Genomic DNA, 14,870 nt, shown 5'->3' on the forward strand with positions numbered 1-14,870 from the left:
GGGGGAGGGGAACTTCGGGAATGATCTGGGGGACAGCAGTCCTCTGTTCCAGGCCATGGGTCAGGAGATGGTAGAAAGCAGGGTAGCAAGTACCTCTTACTTATAAGGTGGTTGGGCAGAGGACACTACCTTTTCACAGGCTCAGTGCTAAGCAGTTATTTCAAAAGGTGCCCTGAAATCAGTAATCAAAAAACTCTTCCAACAAACAAAAGTCTAGGACCAGATAGATTTTACTAAACATTTAAAGAAGTTAATACCTATTCTTCTCAAACTCTTCTAGAAAGTAGAAGAGGGAGGAAAGCTTTCAAATTCATTCTACAAGGCCAGTAATACCCTGACTTCAAAATCAGATAGACATTACATAAAAAAAGAAAACTATAGGCCAATATCCCTGATGAGCATAAATGCGAAACTCCTCAACAAAATATTAGTAAACTGAATCCAACAATACATTAAAAGAATCAGTCATCTTGATCAAGAGGGAGTTGTTCCAGGGTACAAGATGGTTCAATATTTGCAAACCAATCAACGTGATACATCACATTAACAAAATGAAGGATAAAAACCATATGATCATTTTGATAGATCCAGGAAAAGCATTTGACAAAATTCAACATCCATTTATGAAAGAAGTTCTCAACAAAGTGGGCTTAGAGGAAACAGATCTCAACATAATAAAGGCCATATATCACAAACCCACAACTAACATCATACTTAGTGGGAAAAAGCTGAGAGCTTTTCCTCTGATACCACGATTAAGACAAGGATGTCTGCTCTCACCACCTGTATTGAAGTCCTAGTCTCAGCAATCAGGCAAGCAAAAAAATAAAAGGCAACAAAATTGGTTAGGAAGAATTTAAACTGTCACTATTGGCAGATGACATGATAAAACACATAGAAAACCTAAAAAACACACTAAAAAAATTTTAGAACTAATGAATAATGCACTAAAATTGCAGGATACAAAATTAACATACAGAAATATGTTGAGTTTCAATATAATAATAACAAAGTAGCAGAAAGAGAAATTAAGAATACAATCCCATAATTGTACCAAAAAGAATAAAATACCTAGGAATAAATTTAACCAAGAAGGTAAATGGTCTGTATTCTGAAAAGTATAAAACTTTAATGAAAGAAATTAAAGATGAAAAAAATGGAGACATATACCATTGCCATGCCCATGGAGTGGAAAAATTAATATTGTCAAAATGTCCATATTACCCCAAGCAATCTACAGATTCAATGCAATCCCTGTCAAAATACCAACAGCATTTTTCACAGAGCTAGAAAAAATAATACTAAAATTTGTAAGGAACCATAAAAGACTTTGAATAGCCAAGGTAATCTTGAGAAAAATCTTGGGAGGTATCTCAGTCCCAAATTTCAAGCTATGAAAAGCTATAGTACAGTGCTGGCACAAACACAGATATATAGATCAATGGAACAAGATAGATAGCCCAGAAATAAACCCATGCTTAGATGGTCAATTAATCTATGAAAAAGAAGGCAAGAATATCTAATGGGGAAAAGACAGTCTCTTCAACAAAATGTGTGGGAAAACTGGACAGCAGCATGCAAAAGAACGAAACTGGACCACCTTCTTACACCATACACAAAAATAAACTCAAAATGGATTAAAGACCTAAAGTTAGACCTGAGACCATAAATATCCCAGACAAGAACACAGGCAATAATTTCTTTGACATTGGCCAAAGAAACATATTTCTAGGTATGTCTCCTTTTTAAAAATTTTTAATGTTTTATTTTATTTTTGACAGAGAGAGACAGAGACAGAGCTCGAGTGGGGGAAGGGCAGAGTGTGAGGGAGACACAGCATCTGAAGCAGGCTCCAGGCTCTGAGCTGTCAGTACAGAGCCTGATGTGGGACTCGAACCCATGAGCTGTGAGATCACGACCTGAGCTGAAGTCGGATGCTTAACTGACCGAGCCACCCAGGCGCCCCTAAATATGTCTCTTACGGCAAGAGAAACAAAAGCAAAAATAATCTATTGGGATGACATGAATATAAAAACCCTTTGTACAGTGCAGGAAATCATCCACAAAACAAAAAAGCAACCCATTGAATGGGAGAAAATATTTGCAAATGATATATCTAATAAGGGGTTAATATCCAAAATATATAAAGAACTTCTACAACTCAACATCAAAAAAACCCAGACAATCTTATTAAAAACTGGGCAGAGGACCTGAATAGACATTTGGCCAACAGACACATGAAAATATGCTCAACATCACTCATCATCAGGGAAATGCAAATCAAAATCACAATGAGATAGTACCTGAATACCTGTCAGAATGGCTACAGCCCAAAAGACAAGAAACAACGAGTGCTGGCAAGGATGTGGAGAAAAAGGAACCTGTGCACTGTTGGTGGGAGTGTAAACTGGCAGAGCCACTGTGGAAAACAGTATGTAGTTTCCTTAAAAAATTAAAAAGAGAAGTACCATATTATCCAGTAATTCCACCACTGTGCATTTACCCAAAGAATATGAAAACATTAATTCAAAAAGATGCATGCACCCTTATGTTCATTGCAGCATTATTTACAACAGCCAAGACATGGAAGAAACCTAAGTGCCCACTGATAGATGAACGGATGAAGAAGATATGGCACACACACACACAGGAACACTACTCAGCCACAAAAAAGAATGAGGTCTTGCCATTAGTGACAACATGGATGGACTTGGAAGGTATTATGCTAAGTGAGCCAAGTCAGAGAAAGGCAAATATCATATTATTTCACTTACATGTGGAATGTAAAAAACAGAAAATGAACAAGCAAACAAATAAACAAACAAATAAACAGAAACAGACCCATAAATACAGAGAACAAACTGATGGTAGCCAGAGGGGAGAGGTAGGGGGATGGGCAGAATGGGTGGAGGGAAGGGGGAGACACAGGCTGCCAGTGATGGGAGAACAAGTCACGGGGATGAAACGTGACCTCACGGGGAGGACACCAGTGCTGTGTGGTAGTGGTCCGAGTAGCCTTATGTCGGTGACAGGCCGTGTGAGCAGGGCACAACGTGTGGAGCTGTGTGTGCCTGAAACTCGTGTGACATAACCCGACTGTGCCTCAGGAAGACAAAGAAAGAAACTGAAAAAGGCCCGGGAAAGCAAAGCAGGGACCGGTGGCAGAAACCCTCAGCTTAGCGGTCATGGATGTCCAGACTCGGGCACCAGCAGGTTGTCACACCATGATGCACACCTGGAGTTTTTCTCCGCACAGATGTGTCAGGTGGTAGAAATATCCAGTAACTGCAGAGCACGCTGTGGAAACTTGACCTGCAGCTTGAATGTACTTATAAATCGTGGGCTGTATGTGCCTGGATGGTAGGTGTTCAGTACATATTTGCTGAACGAACGAAGGGATAAAATGACTGGTATACATCTACTAGCTGAACAGTTGTTTAGAAGTGTTAGTGTAGAATTGATTGACGTTATTTTAATTATTTTAGTGAAGTTATGTAGTAATTATAAACTATTATTAAAAAGCATGGTAATTCTTGGCATAATTCTCTGAGCAGTCCTTTGCACACAAATCTGTGGTCTCTGGTTCCAATTACCACCTCTTTGGCATATTTTCAGGCCCCATTGGGGTTTCCTATGACTTCCTGTTAGCGTGGGACCCAGGGTACCAAAGTGGCCTCACTGAGCTCCCGGCAGCCTGTGCGGCCTTTGCAAGCAGCCTCCTGCCCCCCAGGTCCCTACTTCCAGCATGCCGACCATGTTCTGCTGCCTGCACATGACTTCCTGCTGATCGGAACATTCCAGTGTGCCGGCTGTTAGTGAGCTAAGGTGGCATGTCCTGGTGGCAGGGTTCTGAGGCATGTGCCAAAGAAACTTCGGGGAAGTTCGGTGGGAACGGGATGCTATGGCGTCACATGTGGGTCCTCTGGAAGTGGGCATGGAGCTGGAGTTTAGGGCGGACGACACGTGCCAGGGGTCATGCCCTGAAAGGGAACAAGAGAGAAGGCCACGCTGGGCCTGGGGAGAAGTGAGGCTTGCATCACACGTGTGCAAGGCCCAGGCTGGCGGGGCATGGGCACTGCTCGAACCAGTACCGTTGTCAGTGTGGCCCACTCAGCCATGGGCTGCAGGATGCCCGGGAGGGACAGGACTTGGGGCAAGCCAGTCCTTCAGGCCCTGCCTGGGCTGCGGAGAGCTGGGAGCCTGTCTGCAGACCACTCCTCACAGGTGGGGAGCAAGTCCTTTCTGGAAGGGAGGCTGGGTGGGCTTTCTTTGTGGCTGCAGCACCTGGTGTGTAGAGGGCCTCTTTTTCTCCTTTTTTTTTTTTTTAAAGTAAAATCTGTTGTCTTATTGTATGTAAACTGTAAGCGTGCAATTTAATGTGCTTTGATATATGTAAGCAACCATGTAATAAAACTGTTCCAATTAAGGCAGAGGACACGTCATCACCCAATATAAAATTCCCTCTTTTCCTCTTCCTGGTCCATCTTGTCTCTCTTGTGCACTGTGTCTTTAGTTGGATACGGTGTGTGTGTGTGTGTGTGTGTGTGTGTGTGTGTGTGTGTGTGTGTGATTTTAGAGATTGAGAGAGCGAGAGAGAGTGTATGTGAGCAGGGGAAGGGCATACAGAAAGAGAGAATCCCAAGCAGGCTCCACACTCAGCACAGAGCCCGGGGCAGGGCTCAATCCCATGACCCTGGGATCATGACCTGAGCTGAAACCAAGAGCTGGACATTCAATCAACTGAACTAGACAGGCGCCCCGATAGGCTGTTTTTGAAGTTCATACACATCTATGTTTTCGTAGTTTGTTCATTATTGTTGCTGGGCAGTTTTCCATGGAATGAATGCATTAAAATCTGTCCAACTCTACATCTGGTACAATATGTGAGTTGTTTCCTGGCTTTGTTCTGTTTTATTTTGTTTGACTCTTATGGAGAAAATAGTTATAAATAGACTTGAGATTTGTGTTTTTGTGGACAGATGTTTTCATTTCTCTTGGATAAATGTGATACATACACACAATGGAATAGTATTCAGCCATAAAAAAGAAGAAAATCTTGTCATTTGGCAAAACCTGGATGGACCTTGAGGGCATCATACTGAGTGAAATAAGTCAGATAGAGAAAGACAAATACCACGTGATCTTACTTATGTGTGGCCTCTAACTCAGAGACAAAGAGAACAGACTGGGAGTTGTTGGAGATGGGCTGGGCTGGGTGAGATGGGTGAAGGTCAAATGGTACAAAGGTTGGGGTAGAACACACTCCCTTTCCATAAGCTACTGATACAACATTTAATTGTCAGGATGAGGCCAGACGAGGAAGGATGTCGATGTTGCGTGATGCTCACGTCCCTCCCCACACCCCCAATAAATACTCATTTTACAAAAATAGCTACTGGCTCACAAACTATAGTTTGTTGAGCCTGGCTGCAGGCAACACATAGATTTGATTAAAAAGTTAAATATTAATCTTCAAATCTAAGTTATAATATGTTGGTTTTATTTTTCCTCTTCGAACAATTTTAATTGACACACAACATAGAAAAAACTATGTAAACAGCAACATAACTATTTCCCTTAAATCTCTCCCTGTAGCTCTGGTGCTTCACTCACCCGCTCTCTGGGGAGCAGGACAGCCCGCCTTTTACCTCGTATGCTGATTCTGTACACAACGGGGTACGAATGAATAATCTCACTAAATCTATCCCTAAAGGTCTCTTGCTGCTATTTTCTCCCAAACAGCTGTGGGTCTTCAAATCACATGTTCACGGCATCTTTCAACCTCCCATTTCTGAATACAGGCAAAATCGCTGTGTCTGATCTGAGAATCGTGGCTCTGTGAGTCAACACCGCGTTCTAAAGGACTCATTCCACCCTTTCCAGGTCTTCTTCCACCGTCTTTTCAAGCAGGCAGAAGTAAATCGAGGGAGGCACGTCCAGGCTGAGTGAGGTTTTGGCAGATGGGGGGAAAGGGAGGAGATTGGATTCCCTACCTTTTAATTTTTGTAACAAAGGAAACCTAGGCCCTGGGGGAGGTTAAGAAGTTTGCTCAAAGAAGATGAAGATACTTTCTGATTTCTCCTGTTTTGTGTCTTGTTCCTATACTGAATTTATTCTGTTTGGGTTCTAACTGATATATATCTATATTTTTAAATTTTTTTTAATGTTTATTTATTTTGGTGAGAGAAAGAGACACACACAGAATGCGAGTGGGGGAGGGGCAGAGAGAGGGGGAGACACAGAATCCGAAGCGGGCTCCAGGCTCTGAGCTGTCAGCACAGAGCCTGACATGGGGCTCAAACCCACAAACTGTGAGATCGTGACCTGAGCTGAAGCTGGACACTCAACTGACTGAGCCACCCAGATGCCTACATGTATATATACATATAGGCATAATATATACATATACATATATGTACATATACATGTACATATACATATATGATAATATATAATATATATGTATGCATATATATATTAATGGGAATGAGAAGCTGGAGGAAGAACATTTCTCTAAATGTTGGTGCACAGCTTCAGATATCTGTGGTTGGAGAAGTGCTTTACTGTGATGAAGGGGTAATGTGACCTTCCCGATACGAGTGCATTTGTGGCTAGTCCTCTGTTGTAGTATAAAGTTCATGCGTCCTCTCAGTTCCAAAATGCAGTGATCCAAAGACAGAAAGGACAAAAACATTTTAGTATTGTCTTAAAATAGAAGTTAATTTCATTCTTTTTTTGAAGCTTAAAATAGTATGTAATTACAGTCCAATCCATGCTAATTAAGAAACACTGGCCACAAGGATCTAGCTATCTACTACTAGGAAATTTAATAATAGAAGAGCAGAATTTTTGAGTAGAAGAGACTCCATAGATCATTTGTGTCAGGGGCTCTTATCCTTTTAGGATTATGGGTCACGCTATATACCTTATACTTTTGGATTCTATTCTCCAGGTGATATGTTCACATTTTTACAGTGTATGTGCGAGTCTATTTTACTCACCTTAGGGACAGCTGAACTTATTCATAGATCTCTCCCTTTGCTTCTAAGAATATCTGACACATTCATGATTTTGTAAAATCGTATTTGAAAGGCTTTTGAGCAGCAATTTATTGACATATAGGGGGGGCTGTCCTTAAACCATTCAAATAACTTTTAGACTATAAATACAGAGAACAAACTGGTGGCTGCTGGAGCAGAGGGGATGCGGGGTGGGCAAAATGGTGAAGGGTTTCGGGTGGGGGACACAGGCTTCCAGTTATGGAAGTAGATCATAGGAATAAGAGGCACAGCACGGGGGACACATTTCATATGGTAAGAGTTGGGATGGTCACAGGTGGGGACATGTGTAGCAAGCACAGCATGGTGGACGGACTGGCCAGGTCATTGCGTCATGCACCTGAAACTGCCATGACATTGTGGCAACTATACTCAAAAAACCCCCACGAAACAAACAAAGCCAAATAACTTCTCTCCTTCTTTACCAATATGTTATAAGAGAAAGAATGCAGTAATATGAGTCAGAATCAGCTGATCCTTCAAGTCACCCTGGGGGCCTCATCATCGTCATATGGGAGCATCACCCCAAACCCGCATCTGAATTTACACATGGAGCTGTCGGTAGTCTCTAACAACGTCCCTCCTCTGCCCCACAGGTTTGCCGGACACGAAATCTATCCACAGCTCAGACAACCAAACGAACCGTTGAAGCGTGTGTGGAACCGATCTGTCATGCTGTGTGTGCCTTGGAATTCTCATCAGGGCAGACTGTTTCCTCGCCTAAATTCCTGCACCTCCCGAGTGAGCGGCAGGTGTGGACGCAGATGCAGGCGGGTGGGCGCAGGATCTGCTCTTCACCATCACCCCGACCCCCACCCTGACCCTCCAGATCAGCTGACGCGGGGGCAGCAGGGGCTGTGGATCCAGCGGACCCTTGAAGGTGGAGAGTCAGGTGTCCCAGGAGTGGGGAGGGTCCCGCAAGGAGGGCGCGCCCATGGGCGGAGACGTAGGTGCACTGACGGGTGGCACGGTCTTCCTCCTGGAGTCCAGTTCCCCAGGACTTACCTGAATTCCAAAGACTGCTGGCCTCTGCTCTTTCGGCAGGCCGATCATAGCAACTAACGTCTCAAAACTGCCGCTTCTGTTTCACCCAAGGCCCCAGTTTTGTTCAGGAATTAGTGCAGGAGGATCGTGTCATTGGGATCTCTTCCAGGTCAGAAGCACCACAAGCATATACACCTGGAAATTACAGGGGCCACAATAAGTCCTTTATTGTCTTTACTGTATTTTTTTAAATTCTTTTTTTTAAGTTTATTTATTTTGAGAGAGAGAGACCGTGCACATGAGCAGGGTAGGGGCAGAGAGGGAGACAGAGAATCCCAAGCAGGCTCCACCCTGTCAGCACAGAGCCTGGCGTGGCGCCTGAACTCACAAACCGTGATATCATGACCTCGGCCAAAATCAAGAGTGGGACGCTTCACGGACTGAGCCACCCAGGTGCCCCTCTGTATCCTATTCTTTATATACACCACAGAAAAATTAAGATAGTGCAGGTTTTGAATTTTTGAGGCAAACATTACATTCTTGTGTCCTGGTCCTATCATTGGTTGTGAAAACTTCCATCACTGTGGGTTTCCTATTTGGGTAAATTTTGCATATGTTCTTTAAAAATATCAATTCCAGGGGCACCTGGGTGTCTCAGGGGGTTGAGCGTCCAACTTCAGCTCAGGTCATGATCTTATGGTTCGTGAGTTCAAGCCCAGCACCAGGCTCTGGGCTGACAGCTTAGAGCCTGGAGCCTGCCGCCTGCTTCGGGTTCTGGGTCTCCCTCTCTCTCTGCCCCTCCCCAGTTCACACTCTTTCTCTCAAAAATAAACATTAAAAAAAGTAAAATTCCATTTCTTTTTCTGGCTTCATATCGAACAGTTTCACATTACATGGAACTCACTTGTGGAAAACACTAAAAACCGCTGCTTTGTGCAACTAAAATTCACAATGGGACTATTGATGCTTTTATCAGGTATTTTAGACATTATTCAAATGTCAAACTAAAAAATGACAAAGGACTGGCAAAGGTACACTAAAAATATAAATATTTATAGTCTCTTCTTTCTGTAGGCCCTAAGCTCTTTGGTCACATTCTATAATGTCATTTTTTTTTTTTTTTTCAAATTATGTCACTTTTCTCTGATTCTCCCCTGCTCCTGGGAGGCAGGGGGTTCTCTGTCATCTCAACCCATGGTGCAGTCACTGCCCATAATAGGGAGGGAGGGAGGGAGGGAGGGAGGGATGGGCAGATGGATGGGCGAATGGATGGATGGGTAAATGAATAAGAGAAATGAAGGGTGAGAAGGAAGAATTAATCTGCCTAACAAAATTAACTTTTGGAGAACCTTATTTTATCAATGTTTGCAAATACATGGTGCCTTGAATACTGCAATTTCTCATGTTGACTATTTTAATAAATGATTTAAGAATCCTTAGATTGCAAGGTACAAAGACATGCTTGAATTGCCTTGAAGATAAGGATATTTGTTTTCAGAATATTAAGTGGAAAACTTTCAAATATCTAAAGGAGTTATAATATCTTTTAACTTGAAATTTAGAAATACCCAAATAAATGAAGTCATAAAATATAGATGTTTTTATATATTTAACCAATTATTACCCCAAACCCATTATTATTGTTTATTTCAGAATTCTTGGGTTTCTGTTTCCTCATCTAGAGAATGCTCCTCATCTAGAGAATGCCAGTTATCAGTGAGGTTTAAATGAGAACTTTTACTTAAAAAAACAACTCAGTGACTAAGTGGTAAACTATAATATTAGTTTTCTTTTACATTCCTCGACTTCAAAAAATAAAAATAATTATGTTTTTTGCCTGTGCAAAATTATGTGATTTGACGCTCACAAGAATAAATTATGTGAATGGATTGTGGAAATGTAAAAGCTTCATGAATACTTGAGTGGTACTCAAGGTAATAGTTAAGCAAACAGGACCCCGAAACTTCAGAAGTGATGCTCTTTTTTTTTAAAACTAAATCAAGGATATGAATTCATTTGAGTGCTCAAAAATGAGGATTAAACTCAGTTACATACAAACATAAAAATTAAATATAGTCTACAATGAAATATTTAAAATAAGTCACTAATGAACTTAATTTAAAAATAGATGGAAAACTGTCATTAATGCTTGTAGGCATTTCCTTAGTCTTTGATTTCTTAATAGGAAGTTGTCTTTCATTGCTTAGTTCAGAACAAACAGAAAATTCCATTTCCAATAGTGAGTTTTTATAAATAGCTTTATAATTGTTTCCAGTTTATATTTTTAAAAAGGCCCACTAGAATAATGTGCATTATTTGTGTAATTATTTCATGTCTGTGGCATTTTTGTAAAGTGAAGAATACTTAGCGAGCACCAAGGAGTGCCTAGAATAAAGATGGCAGAGCCAGAGGTAATCTTTCGCTTTAGAGATCACCTTTTTCAAACTTTTCGAATCATCTCTCTGAAACAATTATAGTTGAGGTGTCTGAGAATCTTGGGCTGTCTGAGTAATCACACAACCACAGAGCAGTTACGGAAACTGTAAACAGAACTCAGATGGTAGGATCCAGTTCTGAGGTCATCTTAAATCACGAAGAACTTGCAGTAGTTTAAGCTCTGTGTCCTGGTCAGAGCCTTGGGCCAGCCCTGACGCTCCAAGCCAGAGGGGACATGCCTCCATGCTCCTGGGCGGGTTCTATTCCCATGCTGCAAACGGTGGTGCCAGCCAGGCCTTCATGTACAACGTTTGAGGACACGGCAATGAAAGGAAATTAGGTTTATATTCTTTAATTTGTAGGTATTGGAATACTTGCCTTCTTATGAGCAGAAGCATTGTCCACTGGACACCAAATAAACACAATCCCACATATTTTGTTCATTTATTTTTAGTGAGAAGATAACGTATCTGGCAGAATCCTAATAGTCAAGGGTTTCGTTCAATAAAGTGATGTGACTGTCTTTATCTTTTTATTTTAAATGTTTTATTATTTATTTATTTATTTTGAGAGAGAGAGAGAAAGCGCACATGCACGAGCAGGGGAGGGGCAGAGAGAGGGAGAGGGTATCCCAAGCAGGCTCTACAATGTCGGCGCAGAGCCCCACAAGGGGCTCGATCCCACGAACCGAACTGCGAGATCATGACCTGAGCTGAAGCCAAGAGTCAGACGCTCAACCAACTGAGCCACCCAGGCGCCCCTGATGTGACTCTCTTTAAAGATTGGTCAGCTCCTATTCACCCTTGGATATTTTCACGGGGAAAAAAAAAAGCTTTTGTTTGTTAAATGGAGTTAAATTGTCTTGAGTATTTCCACTGATCAACTTAGTTTTTTCCTGTTGTTTGTGAACAGAGTTACCATCCTGACATTAACCTGGCCTAAACAATTAATTTATATGTGAAAATAAAATTAACCTTATTTATTTCTTTATTTATTTCTTTATTTATTAAAGTTTTTTTAAATGTTTGTTTATTTTTGAGAGAGAGAGTGACAGAGCATGAATGGGAGAGGGGCAGAGAGAGAGGGAGACACAGAATCCAAAGCAGGCTCCAGGCTCTGAGCTGTCAGCACAGAGTCCAATGCAGGGCTCGAGCCCACCAACCATAAGATCATGACCCGGTAACAATTTTTCCTAGATTCTGAATTCTGCTTTGTTGATTTGCATATTTATCTTTAGGCAAATTCCACAGACTCTTGAGTCTGTGACTTTATAATAAATTTTTAAATTTGGCACTGCAAAAAAAAATTTTTGTTTTTCTTCACGTAAAACTTAATGCAAGTAAGTGTTAAAAATGTGGACAAGTAAAAAAAGTGTTAAAAAATTTTTAGTGTCTAAGTAGAGACTGGATGCTTATGGACTTTCACATGTCCCTATCACATTTTTAAAAAATTAATAATTTAGAGCATACTATTTAAATTTGTGTTTTAAAATGTAACACTCTCTCTTAAATATTTTTCTAAGCTAATTAAAAATTCTTCTACAATATTTAAATGCCAATATTAATGTACCAGCAATCTTTAAAGATTAAATCATTAGACACTTAGGTTTCTCCATTGTTTTAAAAGTAAACACTTCTCTGACAAATATCCAAGTTGCTACATGTTTGAAGATACATTCATGTTGATTTCCTCAGAATAAATTCCAAGAATGGATTTTCTGGGTCAAAAAGAATATGCTTTTTAGAAAGCTTTTGACTTATACGGTCAAACTCCCCTCCAGGAATGTTATAACACGAATCCTCTTTAAATAAAACCAGATGAAACATATCACTTTTATGTGGCTCTGATGGTGTTGTTGTTTAGTCAAAAACAGCAGCAGGAAGTTTCCACTGTTAGGAAAGGAAAGACAACCGCCACAAACCCAAGAGTGGAAAGGTTATTTTCAGAAGTAAGCCAAGATTTCTCTCGTGGTCTGGAGCAGGTGGGGGTGGAGGGTGGTGTTGGTGGACCACAGGTGAGACGTTGCTTTTCCAAGATTCTCTCACAGCCCTGCTTCTCCCTCATCTTCAGTTCTTCAGTTCATGCTCCTTCAGTTCATCTTCTTCACTTCATACTCCTCGTCGCTCCTATTCAGATAGTCTCTGCTTTGGGAATGGCACCAGTGACACTGGCTGGTTACCCACTCAGGGTCTTTCCAATGTGAAGCTCATGACACTGTAAGCTGACCTGGTACCTGGGGTTAGCACTAGGCATTTTACCACTGTCCCAGCAGCTGACCAATTACAGGATTCCCGACAGCATCTTGTATTTTGAAAGAATGAATTTTTAAATCGCCTAATATAAATTTCTCTTACCATCGTCAGGCCATCAGAGGAGACATTTTTCTTTTCCATTTAACTGGTAACTTCTCATCACAAACAAATCATCAATTTTAGAGAGTGATGTCATAAATACAGTAGTCTTATTTAAGCCTCCTGAAATTCCCAAAGCAAGGTCCCTGGACCATCAGCAGCAGCATCTCCTGGGCACCTGCTAGGAATGTAAATTCTCAGGCCCCATCCCACTCCTAGTGAATCAGAAACTCTGGGCTTAGGGTTCATTGCTCTGTTGGAACAAGCCCTCCAGATAACCCTGATGATGCAGGCTGACGTGGGAGAGCCACCTAGCAAATACAATACTCTGAAGCGAAGTCAGAATGAATTTGGAAGAATGTAATTTAGTAGTAGGGAAGACTTCTTCCTCATCTCTCCATGTATTTGAATTAGTTGTGATACCCAAAGCCTCACTGCTCACTAAAATATGTGTGGGATCAACCTTTTCTCCCTGGAACATAATAGGAACATTACTACTTCTAAAATTCCTGGAAAAGTCATGTTTCTTAGGAACATTGTGATGTTGTGCTCCTCACTGAGCTGAGGGCTGCTGAGAGGATGTTTTCTGTTACTTCTCACCGTTTTCCCCAGGGGCTCAATGTATCCTCTCCACCAGATTTCTGGTTGCTCTGAGTACAAGTCTGACATCCTCACTCATTCAAATTTTTCACTTGCAACAACATACAGTACCATGAGAAACTTCCTCCGTTAGTGTTTTCTCGTAAGTGCTATCCAGTTGTCAGTGGAATGAGTTTTTGATTTATGAGAGAATCTTTGCTTGTGTTAAAAAACAAGGTTAAATACCTCTTGGAAAATGAAGTTGCTGCTAACATTTATAAGGTGCTGTGTAGCTCACAGACTGTAAGGGAACAAAAGTCAATGTGTGTGAGACATAAGGTGTATTTGGATGCTGCTCTTTACTCCTGAATCAGGAGAAAGGGTCCCAGGAAAACTCAACTACCCAAGAGAACAAGGCCTTTTCTATCAGCCGATTTTCCTAAGTAGGACTCTTCTGGTGATCACAGAGGAAAACATAGAAGGCATAGGCTTTGGGCAGCAGAAACATGAAGGCCGGTTATGTGAGGCAGGTCCCAGACCCCGCTTGTTGCCTGAACGTCTCTGGGTATTGGGGGTGTTCTGACGCTGACCTCGTTCTTTCCAGCTGTGTGGTCAGAGCTGCTCTTCCTACACCTGGACCTGAGCACCGGGCAGTGGGGCTGTGGTTGTCAGAGGGGCAGAAATGGGAAAACGTGAAGAAAAGCGAGAGACGCAGAAAAGATGGTTTACTGCTCATGCCTTCCCACGACATGTTGTTTCTCTGTTGTTTATAAATGAGATTAACAACTCAAGGTGAATGAAATAAAACAGAGTACAAATCATGCTGTTTCATTTAACACACTATCATTTTACTTTTCTCATGGGGGAGCATATTGTCTCTTCATAAATGTGCACATTATCGAGCTAAATTTACCCATGATCACACACTATCAGCCTAAAATTGGTCTAAGTCTACTAAAGGGTGAATTAAACTATACAAAAGGTTTAATAAGAGGTTTAAATAAGAGGAACAAACTTATTTATTTTTGAGACAGAGACAGAGAGACAGAGCTCAAGCAGGGGAGGGACAGACAGAGAGGGAGACACAGAAACTGAACCAGGCTCCAAGCTCTGAGCTGTCAGCACAGAGCCTGATGTGGGGCTTGAACCGCACACTATGAGATCATGACCTGAGCCAAAGTTGGACGCTTAACCAACTGAGCCACCCAGGTGCACCTATGTATTGTACTTTATTTATCATAGACAAACATGGATTCCATTATTAGGGCTGGTTTTTGTAATCAGATTAGAGTGTGAAGTCATGCATTCAACAAAAATTTAACAAGTATGGATGTACAGAAAGAAGTGAATTTGAAACTAAGAATCCATTTACAATACCTATTGTTTTACTGAAAAAAGAGAAGAATTTATTGTTTCCTTAGTTATGATTCTCAGACTTGGAGTCGATTTCACCAGTCAGGGA

General features: G+C 41.3%; 1 long non-coding RNA gene across 2 annotated transcripts in view; it reads right to left on the bottom strand.

Moving 5' to 3' along the window:
• The window catches only part of LOC147577015 (uncharacterized), a 71,337-nt gene that overhangs the window by 36,086 nt on the left and 20,381 nt on the right, over positions 1–14,870 (bottom strand). For both annotated transcript variants that reach the window (XR_015241396.1, XR_015241395.1), the window contains exon 2: positions 8,064–8,237. This is a non-coding gene — a long non-coding RNA (uncharacterized LOC147577015). The remainder of the gene's footprint in view (positions 1–8,063; positions 8,238–14,870) is intronic.

Source organism: Puma concolor, chromosome D1, assembly GCF_028749965.1.
Source record: "Puma concolor isolate L17-30 chromosome D1, mPumCon1.1.hap2, whole genome shotgun sequence".
NCBI classification, from domain to species: domain Eukaryota; kingdom Metazoa; phylum Chordata; class Mammalia; order Carnivora; family Felidae; genus Puma; species Puma concolor.